This window comes from Engystomops pustulosus, chromosome 9 (assembly GCF_040894005.1).
Source record: "Engystomops pustulosus chromosome 9, aEngPut4.maternal, whole genome shotgun sequence".
NCBI lineage: Eukaryota > Metazoa > Chordata > Amphibia > Anura > Leptodactylidae > Engystomops > Engystomops pustulosus.
Window position 1 is genome coordinate 50,798,655 of NC_092419.1, and position 21,111 is coordinate 50,819,765.

Here is a 21,111-nt window from a genome sequence, read left to right on the forward strand (position 1 = left end):
CATAACTTTTTTTGATAACTTTTTAGAACATTTTTGTGTAGAGATTTTATGAAAAATGTACATTTTTGGCGTATTTTACGGGTTTTGTTTTTACCGAGCGGGTCCAATAATGTTTCTGAGTTATTGTACGGATTTTTACGGACGCGGTGATACCAAATATGTGGGGTTTTTTGGCGATTTTGTGTTTTTTCACTTTATTTCATGTGTATAGGGAATATTTGTGTTTAGGGGACTTTAACTTTATTTAATTAATTATTTTTATTAAAAAATTATTTTATGTAGTGTTTTTAACATTTTTTATTAACTTTTACAGGTTAGCTTGAACAAGTGATCCACTGATCACTTGTTCAAGCTCTTCTTCACATTACACAGTGTAATACAGATGTATTACACTGTGTAATGTAACACACTGAGCATGCTGCGCATGCTCAGTGTGTTACAGTCGGGTCCTGCCAGAAGGCACGGACCCGGCTCACAGAAGAGGATCGCGCAGCCCCGGGCACCGGCAGTCCCGGGGCTGCGATCGGAGCAGCGGACCCCCCCGGTAAGCGCCGCGGGGGGGTCCGATTCTTCTCAAATGCCCCTAGCACACTGCGGTCAGCGCGACCGCGGCGTGTCAGGGGTTAACACCCGCGATCGGAGAGATCTCCGATCGCGGGTGTTAGAGGCGGGTGTCGGCTATAATATATAGCCGACACCAGCAGCTTCTGGCGCAGGCTCCGTTCTGGAGCCGGCGCCAGAAGCATGACGTACTATTACCGCATTTTGCGGGAACGCACCTCCCGCCATGCAGTAATAGTACGTCAAATGTCGGGAAGGGCTTAAAGAGGACCTGTCACCAGTATTTTACTACCCTTACTAACAACGCCTGCTGATAAAGAGTTACAAGTCCTCCCTATTTTACCTAAAATAGTTGTCAGTGAGTCACTGTACCTTAATTACAGAAGTTTTTCTGATATGCAAAATAGCTGGCTGTGACTCTTCTCTATTTCAGGCTGGCAGAGAATCCCAGCTCTGCCTCCTTGTACTTAGGGACTGTCTGCTAATATTCAACTACAGACATATAAAGCACTATTTAAAATGAATGTGTCATTTTACACGGTGCCATGTGTTACATTCATGTCATGCGCCCAGAGTGTCAACATCCTTTAGCAGGCAGATCCTTTAGCCTTCTAAAAATAGCAAACTGCAGACCATGGAGGTCCATAGAGGCTGCTGTGACTTCATGTGATCACATACAGTACAGTATAGGTGCTATTGTTAAGAAGCTGAAGGCCCTGAGATCGTGTCACCCTGGTCACATGACATAAAGTACTGAATAGTAAGAAGGCATAAGGCGTCGGGAGAAGTAGATGGGATAGCCCTGCCGAGCAGAACACACCCTCTCTGATGCCAGGTAATATCAGATAAAAGTTGATTTATGTGGATGCAAGGGAAACAATTCTTAGCTAAAAGAAGGGTGTCAGATAGTTAATTGGGCTCTATAGGAACCTGTCACTGGCTGTATATTTGCAAATGTGGTGACAGATTCCCTTTAAGATTTAACAGTTATCATTCTTTAGTAGCTTGTTATAATTAGAGATGAGCGAACATACTCGTCCGAGCTTGATGCTCGTTCGAGCATTAGCGTACTCGAAACTGCTCGTTGCTCGGACGAATACTTCGCCCGCTCGAGAAAATGGCAGCTCCCGCCGTTTTGCTTTTTGGCGGCCAGAAACAGAGCCAATCACAAGCCAGGAGACTCTGCACTCCACCCAGCATGACGTGGTACCCTTACACGTCGATAGCAGTGGTTGGCTGGCCAGATCAGGTGACCCTGGGATAGACTAGCCGCTGCCCGCGCTGCTCGGATCATTCTGTGTCTGGATGCCGCTAGGGAGAGAGCTGCTGCTGGTCAGGGAAAGCGTTAGGGTGTTCTATTAGAATAGTGTTAGGCAGGAGTGATTCAACAAGAACCCAACAGCCCTTCTTAGGGCTACAATAACACTATATATTTTTTTTTTTTTGTTTGCTTGTGGCTGGGCTTGCTGGCACTAGTAGTGCAGCTAGTACCATATTGTGAGGAATTTGCAGGGGGACTTGCTACCGTTGTGTTTAGCTCTTAGTGACACACATATCCACCTCAAACACCAAAGTGGGAAAATTTATTAGGGGTTTGATTTCAATTAGGCACAGTCTGCCATTTACTTTTTATTTTACGTTTATTTTTTCATAACTCAGCGTCATCTCATCAGTGTGCTTTCATACTTGGCTAGAAAATAGCCATAGGAGAATCCAAACGGCTTACTTACGCCTACAGTAGCGTTATATATATTTGATTTCTGGTTGATCTGCTGGTGGCTGTCCTTGCTGCAGTGCATCTACTAGCAAATTGTGAGCAATTTGTAGTGAGAGTTGCGACCGCTGTGTTTTGCGCTTAGTGACGCACATATCCATCGCAAAGACCGAAGTGGGAAAATTTATTAGGGGTTGGATTTCAATTAGGCACAGTCTGGCAGTTTCTTTTTATTTTACGTTTATTTTTTCATAACTCAGCGTCATCTCATCAGTGTGCTTTCATACTTGGCTAGAAAATAGCCATAGGAGAATCCAAACGGCTTACTTACGCCTACAGTAGCGTTATATATATTTGATTTGAAATTGAAACAAAGAAATAGGGATGCCCAAAGTATATAACAATTTATAGATATTTATTGAAAAATAAAGTGCATATATTTAAAAACAATTAAAAAAGCACAGATTGTGCAAAAACAGACCAGTGAGTCCCGTGCCTAATTCATATCGGCTATACACATCATCAACAATATATAGTGGTAATAAAAAGTGTATACATAGATACTAAATATGCAATCCACTAGTGTGGTATAAATTTCATAGGTTGTATAGTAAGTTACATCATAATTACCTATATAGCATAGATATAAGAGCCGGGCACCGGGACCTGGAGAAGTCCCCACGCGTTTCGCCTGTTAACCAGGCTTCCTCAGGGGTGCCAGAGTATGTGAGATCAATCATTATATAGTCCTGCTGCCCCCGGACGTCCGGCACGGACCAATCACCCACTGCGGTTCAGGAGTGCGGCGTGCGTGCCACAGACCGGAAGTGTGTGGGTCACGTGCACAGCTCGGACCGGAAGGGAAAACAAAAGTGTATGCGGGTTGAAGCGCATGCGCAGGTGGCATGACAGACACGAAGGTCTTGTCATGTACTTATGGTAAGATTCATTCACTCCAAATAATCGCATGTGCATATTAATATACCTGCGGAAAACACAAATAATGACAAAAAATCCCTAAAGCAGGGTGACACGTTGTGATAAGCTATCCAAGTGCTAATGAAAGGTGTTTTAAGGATAAAAAATGGGTAAGTATTATGAAAGTGCCTGAGTGCATAGACTTGAATAAAGTGCAATATAAAGTGCAAAAGTGCAAACACAAGGGTTAGGGAATCATAGTATAGAGCCACAGCAGGGATCCGTGCCGGACGCTAGAGGCAAACAGGAAATAAGATTAATATATTATATATTTGATTTCTGGTTGATCTGCTGGTTGCTGTCCTTGCTGCAGTGCATCTACTAGCAAATTGTGAGCAATTTGTAGTGAGAGTTGCGACTGCTGTGTTTTGCGCTTAGTGACGCACATATCCATCGCAAAGACCGAAGTGGGAAAATTTATTAGGGGTTGGATTTCAATTAGGCACAGTCTGGCAGTTTCTTTTTATTTTACGTTTATTTTTTCATAACTCAGCGTCATCTCATCAGTGTGCTTTCATACTTGGCTAGAAAATAGCCATAGGAGAATCCAAACGGCTTACTTACGCCTACAGTAGCGTTATATATATTTGATTTCTGGTTGATCTGCTGGTGGCTGTCCTTGCTGCAGTGCATCTACTAGCAAATTGTGAGCAATTTGTAGTGAGACTTGCGACCGCTGTGTTTTGCGCTTAGTGACGCACATATTCATCGCAAAGACCGAAGTGGGAAAATTTATTAGGGGTTGGATTTCAATTAGGCACAGTCTGCCATTTCCTTTTTATTTTACGTTTATTTTTTCATAACTCAGCGTCATCTCATCTGGCATAGCAGTGTGCTTTCATACTTGGCTAGAAAATAGCCATAGCAATAGGATAGCATTGTTTGGTTTTAAAAACTAAAAAACACAAAAAAAACCTAAAAAACGAAAAAAAACACAAAAAAAAGTAAAAAAAAAATTAAAGTTATAACTTTCATTTCAAAATGTTTAACCCAAGGGCTAGGGGTAGAGGACGAGGGCGGGGACGTGGGCGTCCAACTACTGCAGGAATCAGAGGCCGTGGTCCTGGGCGGGGTGAGACACCACCTGCTGATGAGGGAGCAGGGGAACGCCGCAGAGCTACACTCCCTAGGTTCATGTCTGAAGTTACTGGGACTCGTGGTAGAGCACTGTTGAGGCCAGAACAGTGTGAACAGGTGATGTCGTGGATTGCCGACAATGCTTCGAGCAATTTGTCCACCAGTCAGTCTTCCACGCAGTCCACCCATGTCACCGAAATCGGCACTCCTCCAGCTCCTGCACCTCAGCCTCCTCCCCCCCAGTCTGCCCCCTCCCAGGAAAATTTGGCATTTGAACCGGCATACTCTGAGGAACTGTTTTCTGGACCCTTCCCACAGTCACAAACCACTTGTCCGGTTGCTGCTGAGCAATTTTCCGATGCCCAGGTTTTCCACCAGTCGCAGTCTGTGGGTGATGATGACCTTCTTGACGTAGTGGAAGAAGTGTGTAAAGAGGTGTCCGACGATGAGGAGACACGGTTGTCAGACAGTGGGTAAGTTGTTGTCAGGGCAGGAAGTCCGAGGGGGGAGCAGACTGAGGGATCGGAGGATGATGAGGTGACAGACCCAAGCTGGGTTGATAGGCCGGGTGAACACAGTGCTTCTGAGACGGAGGAGAGTCCTCGACCAGAACAGGTTGGAAGAGGCAGTGGTGGGGCCAGACGGAGAGGCAGGGCCAGACCTGGTGCATCAGCGCCAAATGTGTCAACTAGTGAAGCTCCCGTGGCGAGGGCTCCTGCGGCGAGGGCTAGATTTTCAGAAGTCTGGAGGTTCTTTAAGGAAACACCGGATGACCGACGGACTGTGGTGTGCAACATTTGCCAAACCAGGATCAGCAGGGGTTCCACCACTAATAGCTTAACTACCACCAGTATGCGCAGGCATATGAATGCTAAACACCCCACTCAGTGGCAACAAGCGCGTTCACCTCCGGCCGTGCACACCACTGCTCCTTCCCCTGTGTCAGCTGATAGTCAGCCCCCTGCCCAGGACCCTGCCACAAAAACCCCATCGTCGCCTCCACGATCCTCCACAGCATCCACCAGCGTTCAGCTCTCCATACCCCAGACGCTGGAGCGGAAACGCAAATATAGTGCAACCCACCCGCACGCCCAAGCCCTTAATGTCCACATCTCCAGATTGCTCAGCCTGGAGATGCTGCCCTATAGGCTAGTAGAGACCGAGGCCTTTCGCAACCTCATGGCGGCGGCCGCCCCTCGGTATTCGGTCCCCAGCCGCCACTACTTTTCCCGATGTGCCGTCCCAGCCCTGCACCAGCACGTGTCAGACAACATCATCCGTGCCCTGACCAACGCCGTTTCTGACAAGGTCCACCTGACCACGGACACGTGGACGAGTGCTGCCGGGCAGGGCCACTATATATCGCTGACGGCACATTGGGTTAACTTGGTGGAGGCTGGGACCGAGTCTGACCCTGCGGCTGGTCATATACTGCCGACGCCAAGGATTGCGGGGCCTACCTCGGTCCAGGTGTTTCAGGCCTACTATGCCTCCTCCTCCTCCCACCCCTCCTCCACCTCCTCCTCCGAACTACCATCCGTGGGCATGGCGCCATCAGTCGGTAGCTCTAGGCACAGCAGCAGTGCCGTCGCTAAGCGACAGCAGGCGGTGCTCAAACTGCTGAGCCTAGGCGATAAAAGGCACACCGCCCAAGAACTATTACAGGGCATCACGGCGCAGACTGATCTGTGGCTGGCACCGCTGAACCTGAAGCCAGGCATGGTTGTGTGTGACAACGGCCGTAACCTGGTGGCGGCTCTGCAACTCGGCAGACTGACACATGTGCCATGCCTGGCCCATGTGTTAAATCTGATAGTTCAGCGTTTCCTCAAGACATACCCCAATCTGTCTGATTTGCTCACGAAGGTGCGCTGCATCTGTGCGCATTTCAGGAAGTCCAGCACAGATGCTGCCACTCTCAGGGCAGCGCAGCGCCGCCTCCAACTGCCCGCTTACCGACTGTTGTGCGACGTGCCCACGAGGTGGAATTCAACACTGACCATGTTATCCAGAGTTTACCAGCAGCGCAGAGCGATTGTAGACTGCCAGATGTCAACTTCCACCAGAACTGGTAGTCAGGTCAGTCAGCTTCCTCAAGTCTACAATGAGGAGTGGACGTGGATGTCTGATATCTGTCAGGTGCTGAGTAACTTTGAGGAGTCAACACAGATGGTCAGTGGCGATGCCGCCATCATCAGCCTCACCATCCCGCTACTTGGCCTGTTGAAAAAATCTCTGATCAGCATGAAGTCGGAAGCTTTGCGCTCGTCACAAGAGACGGGGGAAGAAGATTCCCTTGTTGATAGCCAAAGCACCCTTAGGTCTGTTTCTCAGCGCATATCGGAGGAGGTGGAGGTGGAGGAGGATGAGGAGGAAGAGGAGGAGAATGTTGGCGAGACACAAGAGGGGACCATTGTTGAGTCCTACACTGTTGAGCGTGTATGGGCAGAAGAAGAGGAGTTGGAGGAGTTGGAGGAGGAGGAAATGGACAGTCAGGCCAGTGAGGGGAGTGAATTCTTACGCGTTGGTACTCTGGCGCATATGGCAGATTTCATGCTAGGCTGCCTATCCCGTGACCCTCGCGTTCAAAGAATTTATTCCAGCACCGATTACTGGGTGTTCACTCTCCTGGACCCACGGTACAAGCAAAATCTTTCCACTCTCATCCCTGGAGAGGAAAGGAGTGTGAGAATGCATGAATACCAGCAGGCCCTGGTGCACAAGCTGAAACAGTATTTCCCTTCTGACAGCGCTAGCGGCAGAGTGCGTAGTTCTGCGGGACAAGTAGCGAGGGAGAGTAGGCGAGCAGGCAGCTTGTCCAGCACTGGCAAGGGTACGCTTTACAAGGCTTTTGCCAGCTTTATGTCACCCCAGCAAGACACTGTCACCTGTCCCCAGTCTCGGCAGAGTAGGGCTGATCTTTACAGAAAGATGGTGAGGGAGTACGTAGCTGACCATACCATCGTCCTAAATGATCACACAGCTCCCTACAACTACTGGGTTTCAAAGCTGGACATGTGGCACGAACTGGCGCTCTACGCCTTGGAGGTTCTTGCCTGCCCTGCCGCTAGCGTCTTGTCAGAGCGGGTTTTTAGTGCAGCTGGTGGCATCATCACCGATAAGCGTACACGCCTGTCGACTGACAGCGCTGACAGGCTGACGCTTATCAAGATGAATAAAGCATGGATTTCTCCTAATTTCAAATCTCCAGCAGGTGAAGGAAGCTCAACCTGAATAATTTATCCACTCCTCCTCCTCCTCATTTTCCTCCTTCTCCTCCTCTTTCTACAGTAAAGCAGAGGAAACTGGCTGTTTTTTGACAGGGCCCACTGGCTCTAGGTATAGTACTTTATGCATTTAATTTTTCTGGAGGGCCACCGACACGGTCCTCTGTTTTAAACAATTTTTGGGAGTGCCACATACAGGCACTCAATCTATTCCATTTTTCTGGAGGGCCACCTTTCCGGTCCTCTGTTTTAAACAATTTTTTGGGACTGCCACATACAGGCACTCAATCTATTCCATTTTTCTGGAGGGCCACCTACCTGCTCCTCTGGTTTAAAAACTTTTTTGGACTGCCACATACAGGCACTCAATCTATTTGCAGATGATACTAAGCTGTGTAAAGTAATAAATACTGAGGTCGATAGTTTAGCATTACAGAGGGATTTGTGGAAGCTTGAGGGATGGGCAGAGAAATGGTTGATGAGGTTTAATGTAGATAAATGTAAAGTTATGCACTTGGGCCATGGAAACAAAAAGTATAATTATGTTCTAAACGGTCAATTACTTAGTAAAACTGAAGCGGAAAAGGACTTGGGCGTATTGGTGGATGGTAAACTTAATTTTAGTGACCAGAGCCAGGCGGCTGCTGCTAAAGCAAATAAAATAATGGGATGTATCAAGAGAGGAATAGATTCTCATGATAAAGACATAGTTCTGCCCTTATACAAATCCCTGGTCAGACCACACATGGAATATTGTGTACAGTTTTGGGCACCAGTATATAAAAAGGATATAGTAGAGCTGGAACGGGTGCAGAGGAGAGCAACCAGGATTATTAGGGGAATGGGGGGACTAGAATACAATGACAGATTACAAAATTTGGGATTATTCAGTTTAGAAAAAAGACGACTGAGGGGAGACCTCATTACAATGTACAAATACCTGAACGGACAGTACAAGGATCTCTCCAAAGATCTTTTTATACCTCGGCCTGTGACCAGGACAAGGGGGCATCCTCTACGCCTAGAGGAGAGGCGATTCTACCATCACCATAGACAAAGGTTCTTTACTGTAAGAGCAGTGAGACTATGGAACTCTCTGCCGCAGGAGGTTGTTATGGCCGACTCTATGTACATGTTCAAGAGAGGCCTGGATGACTTTCTGGAGAGAAAAAATATTGCGGGTTATGGGGATAAAACATTTATTTAATTCTTGAAGGTTGGACTTGATGGACTTGCGTCTCCTTCCAGCCTTATATACTATGATACTATGATACTATTCCATTTTTCTGGAGGGCCACCTACCTGCTCCTCTGGTTTAAAAACTTTTTTGGACTGCCACATACAGGCACTCAATCTATTCCATTTTTCTGGAGGGCCACCTACCTGCTCCTCTGGTTTGAAAACTTTTTTGGACTGCCACATACAGGCACTCAATCTATTCCATTTTTCTGGAGGGCCACCTACCTGCTCCTCTGGTTTGAAAAATTTTTTGGACTGCCACATACAGGCACTCAATCTATTCCATTTTTCTGGAGGGCCACCTACCTGCTCCTCTGGTTTGAAAAATTTTTTGGACTGCCACATACAGGCACTATCCAAATTGAATTGTCTCCATAGCAGCCTCCACACGTTGTCTCCATTGCTACCTCCAAAAGTCGTCCATATAGCTGCCTCCATACATCGTCCCTTTATCAAACGAGGTTTGTCAGGCCGAAATTTGGGTTGTTTTCATGGATTCCACATCAAAGTTGTTAACTTTGTCGCCACCCTGCTGTGTTATCCACAAAATACACTGGCAAACTTTTACCATTTACGGATATTATTTCAGCGCTTCTTGCGCATCTGTTTACATTCCCCTCACCCGCCATATCCTAAACTTATAAGAACGCTACTACACTTGATCTTATACAAAAGGTTCTTAGAAGTGCTGTTTGGGGAGTAGCCTAGAGACAGGGGCTTGGATTGGCGAAAGCTCGCCTAGCAGCGGAGCGCCAGCTCCATGCGCATCATGCGCTTCTTGCGCATCTGTTTACATTCCCCTCACCCGCCATATCCCAAACTTATAAGAACGCTACTACACTTAACTTGGTGCAGGCTGGGACCGAGTCTGACCCTGGGGCTGGTCATATACTGCCGACGCAGAGGATTGCGGGGCCTACCTCGGTCCAGGTCTCAAAGGCCTACTATACCTCCAAATCCTCCCACCCCTCCTCCACCTCCTCCTCCTCCGAATTACCATCCGTGGGCATGGCGCCATCAGTCGGTAGCTCTAGGCACAGCAGCAGTGCCGTTGCTTAGCGACAGCAGGCGGTGCTCAAACTGCTGAGCCTAGGTGATAAAAGGCACACCGCCCAAGAGCTATTGCAGGGCATTCCACATCAAACTTGTTAACTTTGTCGCCACCCTGCTGTGTAAGCCACAAAATATACTGGAAAACTTTTTTCATTTACGGATATTATTTCAGCGCTTCTTGCGCAGATGTTTACATTCCCCTCACCCGCCATATCCCAAACTTATAAGAACGCTACTACACTTGATCTTATCCGAAAGGTTCTTAGAAGTGCTGTTTGGGGAGTAGCCTAGAGACAGGGGCTTGGATTGGCGAAAGCTCGCCTGGCAGCGGAGCGCCAGCTCCATGCCAAGAACCAACTAACATAGTTTTAACTGCAGCACCTTTAATCTACTACTAGTTCACTGCCTCCATACATCGTCCCCTTATCAAACGAGCTGTGTCAGGCAGAATTTTGGATTGTTTTCATGGCTTCCATGTTAACTTTGTCGCCACCCTGCTGTGTAATCTACAAAATATACTGGCAAACTTTTATCATGTACCAATATTATTTGAGCGCTTCTTGCTCACCTCCTTTGGTTCCTCTCTGCTACCCATTGGTTTGAAGCCTGAGTCCATTTAGGGTATGTCGCCATGCCACTCTCTAGCCTTCCGCTGCTGCCGCTGCCTCTGCATGCCGTCCCCTATAGTGTCAGGGTCAATTATTGGATGTTTTAGATGCTATCTAGCTTCATTCTGTCACTCTGTCATGGCCATGCTGTTGCCCATAATTTTGGCATAATGGTGCGATTAAGCAGCCTCAGAGGCATCCATGCATGCTGCCCCTGCTGTTTCCTGTCCATTTCCGTGGTGTTTCCATCCTTTTCTGAGGTTCCCAGGTGTTTGGCCAAGCTTCCCTGTGCAGAGCCTTGGTCCCCTTGAAAAATGCTCGAGTCTCCCATTGACTTCAATGGGGCTCGTTACTCGAAACGAGCACTCGAGCATCGGGAAAAGTTCGTCTCGAATAACGAGTACCCGAGCATTTTAGTGCTCGCTCATCTCTACTCTGGACAGATTTCTTTCTAAACAACAATCTATTACCTATCGGCGGTCAAGGAATCTGAAGGACCAATTAGTCAAGAGTTATGATAGGGACCAGATGCCTAATAGGCTGTTTGGCTCCAAGGGGCCCAAATGGGGGTTCAGGGTTTGTGGGTCATGAGTGGCTTGCCCAAATGTTGAAACAGCTACATCATTTTGGGATGCATCTCAATGGCAAAAATATACCATAACTCACTCCATTAGTTGCACCACTGTAGGTGTTATCTATCTGGCTCCTTCTCCCTATGGCTTATCTTATGTAGGTCTCACCTCAAGGGAACTCCGAAGAAGGATTAAAGAACATGTTTTGGGTATAGAGGCAGCTAAGGACAAAGAATTTGACAGAAATCCGAAGACCCTTCCACAACACTTCAAACAATATCACAACTGTGACGGCTGTCTTAAAGGTAAGGGACATTGATAGGGTTTTTTTTGATTGATAGGGTTCTTTTTGATATTAGAGGAAGTAACTGGAAACGTAACATATTGCTTTTTTATAATTATTATTCCCTTCCCCAAGTCTTGTTTTCACACACTTTCAATTTCATAATTATAATAGGCATTAAAAAAATAATTATATTTTCACTTTCCACATGTGTCACTGTGTTTTCACTGCATGGGGTTTTCACTACATGTCACTTTGTCACTCACTGCACTGATATATATATTGCATTGTAAATTTGAGATTAGGGGTTAGGTATGCAACACTTTACTATGGTTACTGTATGCTGTGTACCTGCAATCTTTAGTTCTTGTGACACAGTTTACCTGCCCTGTATATTCCTCTGTAGGCCGAGATCTTGCGATACACGACTTGTATGGCAATTTCCGTGTATTTTCCGCAGGACCGTGATCTCGCAATATCTGAGATCTTACATGTCATTGTAGTCTCCACTATCCATCTAATTGCCGCAATAACTGGTGTAATGCGGTAGCTGTGTCCCGCATCATAGTCATAGTCATCATAAGTCCGCAACACATATGTTATCTGTTACACTAATTAGTTATTATTTTGTGATTGGGCGGCCATGATTTAAAAGTGTTCAGTTCTGTTTGCAAGGCAGTCAACCAGACAAAGCCATTTCTGGGCAAAACATGTGTCGGGGGTTGGTGCCCTCTGCCTGTGGTCTTTATATGTTTTTACTGATGTATATTCCCTTATGGTTGTTCCCTCCTTTTGGATACAATCTTGGTATTCATTAGTATCTCTGATAACTTGGGGTTAGGTAGGGTTGGGGTACCCGTTTCTACTGGAGGCATTAGCTTTACCATTACTATACCAGGATGGAATTTGGCCCTTGTCTGTCTTAGCACTTTATTTTATATAAGGGTACATCAATTTTAATAGGTTTACACCCAGGCAAAGTGCAACCTTTTTATCTGATTGTTGCTCTATATTATGCTTATCATTTTTTATTAGTAATATATAATAAATGTATCTACTTTAACCACTGTGGTTTTATGTATGTTATTACTTATTTTGATAAGTATGGTTTATTGTATTTGAGGTGACCCAACATTGTCACCTCTATAAACCCATTTCGGTGTCACATCTTCCTGTCCTATGGTATGAAAGCACAAGCTGTAGACATTAGAAAAATGTATATGTACCTTGCTTCAATATACTATTCATGCAAAATATAGGGCAGTTTTGGGGGAATTACAAGGAAACAGGCATCTTGCATCCAAACATATGCAATCATCTTTCTAACCAATCTATACTGTTTACTTTTAAAAGTTTACTGAAAGTATAGCAAACATATGGCATAAAAATAATTTATCCTAAAGTGGATCCCTGGATCAATGTTATAGGGTATTAACTGCGTCTTTTATATTGTGGTCTCCAAGAAATATTTATATTAGTTGTCACCATTATACAATCTAAAATTTTGAACAATAAAGTAATGCTATGATAACATTTTAAGAATTTGTGAAAATGGTTGAGTAATATTTTATTATCCTGGCCACTTGCTTATGTACATACTGGATGTATACAGTAGATGCTGCACACTAACACCAATTATTAAACCACCTATTATTAGTGCTACTTATAGCAGGCATCACATACCGTAGGATGCCCCTCTGAACCTCCAAATGTGGTTACTAAAGGGTTAATGGCCAGGATTGAAATGATCTACAATTCTTCTACAATGTAGACTGAAATAATTCACAGTTATGGGTTAAATATCTTTATAAATATATTAAATTCTAATTAAATTCAAGTTCTCGCCTCATGGTAACAGAAAAGACAATAAAGTGCATGAACCTTTTTATACATCATAAAACTCAACCATTTACCATGCACAGCAATAAAACACATTGTACCCTGAAACAGGAGGAATAAAGTACAGCTATCCTGCAAATTAATTGTTCATGTTACACTACATTTCATATGCAAAAAAAAATAAAAACTTAGATTATCTCATTAATAGTTTAAGATAGAAAAAATAACTGTTTTATGTAATACTACATTTAAAGGACATCTTGCCAAGGATAAAGGATTGTAAACCAAACACACAGACATACTGGTGTGTGCTCCCTCTAACCGAATCTGCTCTTCTTTTATGCCCTATTTTTTTTTTCTTTAACAATAAAGGGTTTTTAAAATGATACAAATAAGACTGAGGGGCTCCAGGCTCCACATGTGTTAATGGAGCCTGGAGACTCGCAGGCTCATTTTCTTAACTGTTGAATAACTGGTTTTATATTTTAATAGATCTGGATTTTTGTGATGCTGTGATACTCACATGTTTATGGTTTTATTTGTTTAGTTTAAATACATTCTATGGAAAGGGGGTGATTTGAAGTTTTAAGGTTTTTAAAAAATTTTTTAAAGCTTTTTTAATTTTTTAATTATTACTTTTTGAGGTCCTCTTGGGTGTTTGAATGCTAAGGGGTCTGATCCCTCATGCAATGTACTTCAGTACAACTGTATTGCAATATAATGTGAATACACAGATCTTTTATTACAGCCTGCCACATGAGCCTCCCAGAGGCTCCCAGCTGTCATGGCAACCAATCAGTAACCTCTGATGATGTTGTGGGGGTTGCTGATTGGCAGTAATATGGCTGAGCCTGCATGAAGCTGCTGGTTATGTGAAATTATTGGCTTAACTAGTTAACTGCCACAACTGTTGCCAGCACTGAGTGTAACAGTTAGCTCCAGTTGTCTGCTCTATAATATAGCAGATACCTGGCCTGTACGGAGAGGGAACAGCCTATAAGCCTTCTCCAGATAGCCCTATCCTCCTTATGACATATATTTACAATATGCAGTCCTTAAGTGGTTAAGGCAATAACTTATAATATAATAAAAAGCTGAAAGGATATATGTCCCAAGAAAATAATTAATTTTAACTGTTAAACCCTTCCTCCCTTCAACTGGTGGCGAGAGGTGGCACTGGCTGACAAGCCTACATTTTGCAATTCACTCAAAATACAATGTGACAAGACAAAGTTCTCATAAATTATCTGTATATGTTAAAGCATTTAAAAGTTATAACCACTTAAAGTGACACATGTCAGATTCTAACTATAGGGCCGTGTCAGGAATGTGAAACTTGGCTTTGGGGGCAGGTGGATTGAGACATATTAAGATGGACTGTTAACACTTCATGAATTCACAATGATTGGTTGATGGGAAACAGGAAATCGTCTGGATATGTGGGCAATCTTATAAAGTGTCTTACACAATACTGATTTTACTTGAAGGGTGATAAAGTAGCTGGTAGACCCACAATATTCTGGAAACCCTAATATTATAGGCAAATAAAATTTGTATACAGGTTCACTTTAAATAAATAGATAATTAATTATAGATATTCTATAAGTGAATTAACTATACATATAGTTACTATGGAGGAGAGTAGATGCATGGTGTGAGAGCTCCTGAACCACCTAGGGCCGCAACCAGCATTAATAGCAAAACCCATCAGCTTTCTACCCCAACTCAAGGGCCCCAAGAAGAGGAAGACAGTAAGGACTCCTCTGGCCCCCTCATTTTGAGCTACCCCGAGAGGCATCAGCCACTACCTTACCAGCTTGGTAGCTGTTGCCGCATCAGCTCCTGACATGGTGGCTCCCTGCGGGATGCCAGATACCTCACGAGCCAATCGCTCACCGTAGGACAACATCCATCTGGATCCTGAGACATCGCTTCCCCTGCTGATCCCTGAACAGGAGGAGAACTCCAGTGAGATGCCACAAGTCCCGACTCATTTCTACAAGGTGGCTCCCACGGGTGACAGCGCTCCCAATATGGCCACCGACAGGCGGCAGCCCAAGATGGCGACACGCTGTCCTGACGTGGCGGTCCTAGGAACCTGGCTGTCCGCACCCATCATGGTCCACATGGTGGTACCCGACATCCACAATGCCCCTGTGGCCTTTCTGGTTGCAGCGGGTGAAGTAGGGATACCCTCCACAACAGCAACCCAGCAACTCTCTCCGGCGATCCCCACCTGGAATCCAAGATGGCCGCCAGCTACATGACCCTGGAAGAGGGAGGACAAAACCAGGTGTCAGACCATCACAGGCCTGCGGGCTTCCACAGCAAGAGAGGCTCACAACCTCCAGGTGCCTCAGGCAATTGTCCCCCAGGTAGCCCAGCCATGTACAGGTGGGGCCTCGGGTAGCAGATGACCCAAGGAGCCCTCTGCATGCAAGCCATCCAGTTCCACAAGCCCAGGAGAGAAGGGAGCATGGCCTGCTCAAGAGGTAAGAGTGCATGGGGAAGGGGTAGCCAGAGCCCGGCAGTCGGCAGAGCTCAGGTCTCCATCGGGAGCCTGCTTAGACCAGCTGGGGGCTTCTTCCTCGGGCCTCAACCATTGGCCGCTGCCTTGTTGGACCCTCATCGGCCCAGTAGCCTCCCCTACAAGGTTACCTCCTACAATGGTGGGACCGAACCCCGACTTATCCGCAAATCCCTCGTACAAAGGGCAACAGCACGTCACCTGGACCCTATGCAGTGGTCCAAAGCAAAAGGGCTGTGATCTTCCTTGTTCTCTGAGCCCTTCCTCACCGGCCTTCTTCGCTACCCAAACCTCCGAGATGGCCCTATCTCCACAATCATCAGTATCCAGCCCGGTGGGCTCTCCTTATCCCTCTGCCTTCATGTATCTAACTTTTGAATCTCAACAAGTTTCTCTTCTCATCCAAATAATAGCAGGGCTAGCTGAACTATGCAATGTCAAAGCTCAGTTGAAAGCAATCCCTACTAGGGAGGACATTGAATGTTATGTATCCCGTTTGGAACAGTCCTACAGCGTCGAATTGGCAGTGCTAAGAGAAGAGGTCCAGCGAGAACAGAATGGAATAGAGGCTACTGAAGCGCTACAGACCACGCTGCAGGCCCAAGTTTCTGTTCATTCCACAGTGCTATCTCACCATGCCTACCAGATCCAATATCTTGTGGATCAATTGGATGACTGCAGGAGATGGTTGAATACTCTAAGTTGCATGGGGTGCTCTGGTCTATATTCAATTCCATATTGGAAGTCCCAGAGGACTCACCTGTCCAGCTAGATAGAGCTCATAGGGCTCTCTAGGCCCGTCCTTCTGCTCCGGACCCCCCACGAGATGTTATTTGCCGGGTACACCGGTATCAGCTAAAAGACATTATCCTGAATAAAGTTCGTTCTCGCGAACATATCACCTACCAAGGGTCACAACTCCAGTTACTCCAGAATTTATCCAGACTAAAGCTCCTCAAACTAAAGGCCCTAAAACCTCTGTTGGACTCTCTTCGTCAACGAGGCATCTCTTACACTTGAGGCTTCCCGTTCTGCCTCCAAATTCGCCACTCTGCAGCCACTTTAGACATACGACATCTGGATGACCTTCCATCAGTAGTAGCAGCTCTTAATATACCATTGCCAGATTTACCAGCATGGCCACAACTGCCTAAACCTCAGAATCTGGGGAACCCCCCAAGACCCCAACAGGCTGGTGAGCTGGGAACAATCTGGAGGGCCTAAGAAGGAGGAGGTGTCAAAATGATGCACCATAGGGCGGTAGCAGCTGGGGAATGAATGATGGGGTATACAGACTCCCCATTGAAAAGTATCCGTTACTATGATTAAAGAGTAACCCTCATTTCAGATGATTTTTTAGATTTATTGTATTGGGAGGGGGCAGTTGTGAATATATTTCTTTTATACTTCATTAACAAGTTCTCCTTACTTTGTAAAATAACAGGCTATGCCCCCTAGTTACAATGTTACTTCTAAATTGCTAGGGAGAATCTGTCTACATGATTGAAGACAGATCTTTCTCTTCCCTCCTGGTTTCTACACAACTGTGAGTGTTAACCCTTCCTGCACTCTCCCTAGCTGCATTATTCTTTAAGCATAATTTTAAAACATCAAGCTGAAAGGGAAGGGGTTAATCCTCACTACCAGAGTTGTTTAACCAAACACAATTTACATGCTGAAAATTTGTTAATAAAGGGTATTAAAAAATAAATACACAAAATAAAACATTATTTCAAATGACAGTTACGCTTTACTGTTCTTAATGTTTTCAGTTATAATATGCTGGGTTCTATTTATGTGTTCATTTGGATCAATGCTTCGATACATGTGGCGGCCCTTAGGTTGAACCTCCTCGGTAGTCTACTTCCCGCATGGGGTTGTGCACTCAGCTGGCCTGTGTGTACGTTACTTCTTACCTCGGAACATCCCTCAGGTCACTCTTTTGGCCTTCTGTTTCCTGTTATATTTTCTTCTTTTCTTTTTCTATTAGTCTCCCTCCTTCCTGGTTCGTCTCTTCCCTCCCAAAACTCCCAACCCCTTCCTTATCCCCACCTCTAGAGGACTTCCTCACGGAATAGAAATCCAAGTTCCCGCCCCCCATGGCATCCATTAAGCTCACTTCCCTGAATGCCTGAGGGTTTAATGTCCCTTCGAAAAGATCCCAAATTCTTCAGGGCATGCATAGACAGGGTGTGAAAATTCTTTTCCTACAGGAGACACACCTGGTTCCATAGTGCTAACGTGGACACACGCTCCAATGGAGTCTCCATAGCTGTTCACCGTTCTCTCCCACATGTTGTGCTAGATGAGTTGATGTATGATGCAGGTAGATATGCCTTTATAAAAATACTAATTTTTTACCAGATCTTCACCTTTGCGAACCTGTATCTGCCCAATCGATTTCGGAGCTTTCTGTCCGCGGCCCTCTCTAGGTTGGGCATGGGTTTTTAATTCTTGGGAAGGGTCCTAGCACTGCACAACCATCCTATGGCTAAAGTCAGAGCCAATGGTTTATTATTCAACTCTATATAGATAAGAAATGATACCCGACAGGGGAGCCCTCTTTCCCCACTTCTCTATGTAATTGTGATGAAGGTCTGGCTAATGCTATTAGGAATAACCCAAATATACACAGCATCCAGGTGGGTCAGGGACATTATAAAGCGGCACTATTCGCGGATGACCTTCTGCTCTATATCTCCCAGCCAAGGATCTCCCTTCCCTCCATGCTCAAGGAATTCAAGTCATATGGTTCGCTGAGGAACTTTAAGATTAATTACAGCAAGTCAGAGGCTTTAAATATCTCATTATCACCCAAAGACACTCAGCACATCAAGAGCACATCGTTGGCGTCACATATCAATTAAATATCTTGGAATTCAGGTGCAAACAGATCTTTCTAAACTGTACTCTCTCAATTATTGACTCCTGCTGGATCGTACTCTGAAGGACCTAACCTCTTACAATAGACAACAACTGTCATGGTTTGGGCGAATTAATGTAGTGAAAATGGATATCCTCCCTTGCTTCCTCTAAATCTTTCAGGGATCCCTAATCATTCCCCCACCTTCATTTTTCAAATCCATCTGATCGGTTATCTTGCGTTGTATTTGGGGCACAACCCGCCCCCGGATAGGATGGGGGGGTTTTGATTAGGCCAAAACTAGCTGGGGGGGAGAAGGGGCAGGATTACTAAATCTTAAAATATGTAACCAGGCATCTATTTTGGTCCGGTTGCTCGAATGGCACTTTCACCTACATAACAAACAATGGGTAAGCCTAGAACAATATATCTCTCTGATTCCCATATGTAACCTCCCTTAGGTGTCTCCCAAACATGTAGAAATTGAACCCCAAACACAATTTCTTGCCAATACCTCGAGTCTTTGGAGATCTCTCATCAAGTGTGGGATTCTCTCGCGTCCTTATAGCCCTCCTTACATTTTTATTTCACAATCCGGATTTAATCCGGCCTCTAAAACACCAGAGCCAGCTCTCCTCTCTATCCTTCTGGGAAACAAAAAAATTGTCTCTTAAGATTTGCCCTGATAGCAACATGCACTGTCATCCCGCGTAGATGGCGCTCTACTATTCCCCCTTCCATCTCTGAATGGGCTCAAGAACTGATGCATATACATTGGTTGGAGGAATTAATGGCGGAAACCCTCGGCACTACAGAGAAATGTATAAAGCTGTGGCAACCATGACTAGATTTCCGAGAGTCACAGAGCTTCAAAGAAATCTTGAGCATAGATCTCGAGATAACCTCAATTACTACCACACCTCTTCAGACAACTGTCCTCTCCTTACCCAACCCATTACCATCCCAATGTTCTTTCCTTACCCTAACCCTCCCCTGTTTGTGATGTCTTTATACTTGCTTGTACCTTGCTCAATGCAATGTTTTATTATGTTTGACCTTGTGCTGATGCTTCTAATCGTTCTCTTTTTTTGTTGGTATCTAGAGATGAGCGAACACACTTGTCCGAGCTTGATGCTCGTTCGAGCATTAGCGTACTCGCAACTGCTCCTTGCTCAGACAAATATTTCACCAGCTCGAGAAAATGGCATCTCCTGCCGTTTCATTTTTGGCGGCCAGAAACAGAGCCAATCACAAGCCAGGAGACTCTGCACTCCACCCAGCATGACGTGGTACACTTACACGTCGATAGCAGTGGTTGGCTGGCCTGATCAGGTGACCCTGGAATAGATTAGCCGTTAGGGAGAGAGCTGCTGCTGCTGCAGGGATAGCGTTAGGGTGTTATATTAGCTTACTGTTAGGCAGGAGTGAGTCTACAAGAACCCAACAGCTCTTGTTAGAGGTAGAATATTTTTTTTTCTTTGCTTGTGGCTGGGCTTGCTGGCACTAGTAGTGCAGCTAGTACCATATTGTGACGAATTTGCAGGGAGACTTGCGAACGTTATATTTAGCTCTTAATGACACACATATCCATCTCAAACACCTAAGTGGGACAATTTATTAGTGGTTTGATTGAATTAGGCACAGTCTGCCGATTTTTATTTTTTTTTTCAAAACCTAAAGAGACAGGCACACCACAAAATCCAGTTGTATGCTGTCAGTGTAGGTTAGAAACTAGGCATACAAGAACCCAACCGGCTTTCTTAGGGCTACAATAGCATTATATATATTTTGTTAATTTGCTTGTGGCTGGCCTTGCTGGCACTAGTAGTGCAGCAAGTACCATATTGTGACGAAATTGCAGGGAGACTTGCGAACGTTATATTTAGCTCTTAATGACACACATATCCATCTCAAACACCTAAGTGGGACAATTTATTAGTGGTTTGATTGAATTAGGCACAGTCTACCGATTTTTTTTTTTTTCAAAACTTAAAGTGACAGGCACACCACAAAATCCAGTTGTATGCTGTCAGTGTAGGTTAGAAACTAGCCATAGCAATCATCATCATCATTTGTGGTTGCTGTGTGATTTCTTCTAATTGTTTTGTTAAAAAAAAAAACACACAAAAAAAACCACACAAAAAAAATGTACAGTTTACAGTTTAATTTTGAAAATGTTGAACCTGAGGGCTAGGGGTAGGGGTAGAGGACGTGGCCTCCAACTACTGCCGGGGTCAGAGGCCGTGGTCCTGGGCGGGTGAGACACAAACTGCTGATGAGGGAGCAGGGGAACGCCGCAGAGCTACACTCCCTAGGTTCATGTCTCAAGTTACTGGGACTCGTGGTAGAGCAGTGTGAACAGGTGATGTTGTGGATTGCGGACAATGATTCTAGCCATTTGTCCACCAGTCAGTCTTACATGCAGTCCACCCATGTCACCGAAATCAGCACTCCTCCAGCTCCTCCAACGCAGCCTCCTTCCCCGATGCCCAGGTTTTCCACCGGTCGCAGTCTGTGGGTGAAGATGACATTGTTGACGTAGTGGAAGAAGTGTGTAAAGAGGTGTCGGA

General features: G+C 45.3%; 1 long non-coding RNA gene across 1 annotated transcript in view; it reads left to right on the plus strand.

The window, feature by feature from the left end:
• The first annotated feature begins 1,192 nt into the window (after window positions 1-1,192).
• Window positions 1,193-21,111, plus strand: part of LOC140077179 (uncharacterized) — a 39,308-nt gene continuing 19,389 nt past the window's right edge. The window contains exons 1-2 of the long non-coding RNA XR_011849723.1: window positions 1,193-1,396; window positions 11,191-11,334. This is a non-coding gene — a long non-coding RNA (uncharacterized lncRNA). The remainder of the gene's footprint in view (window positions 1,397-11,190; window positions 11,335-21,111) is intronic.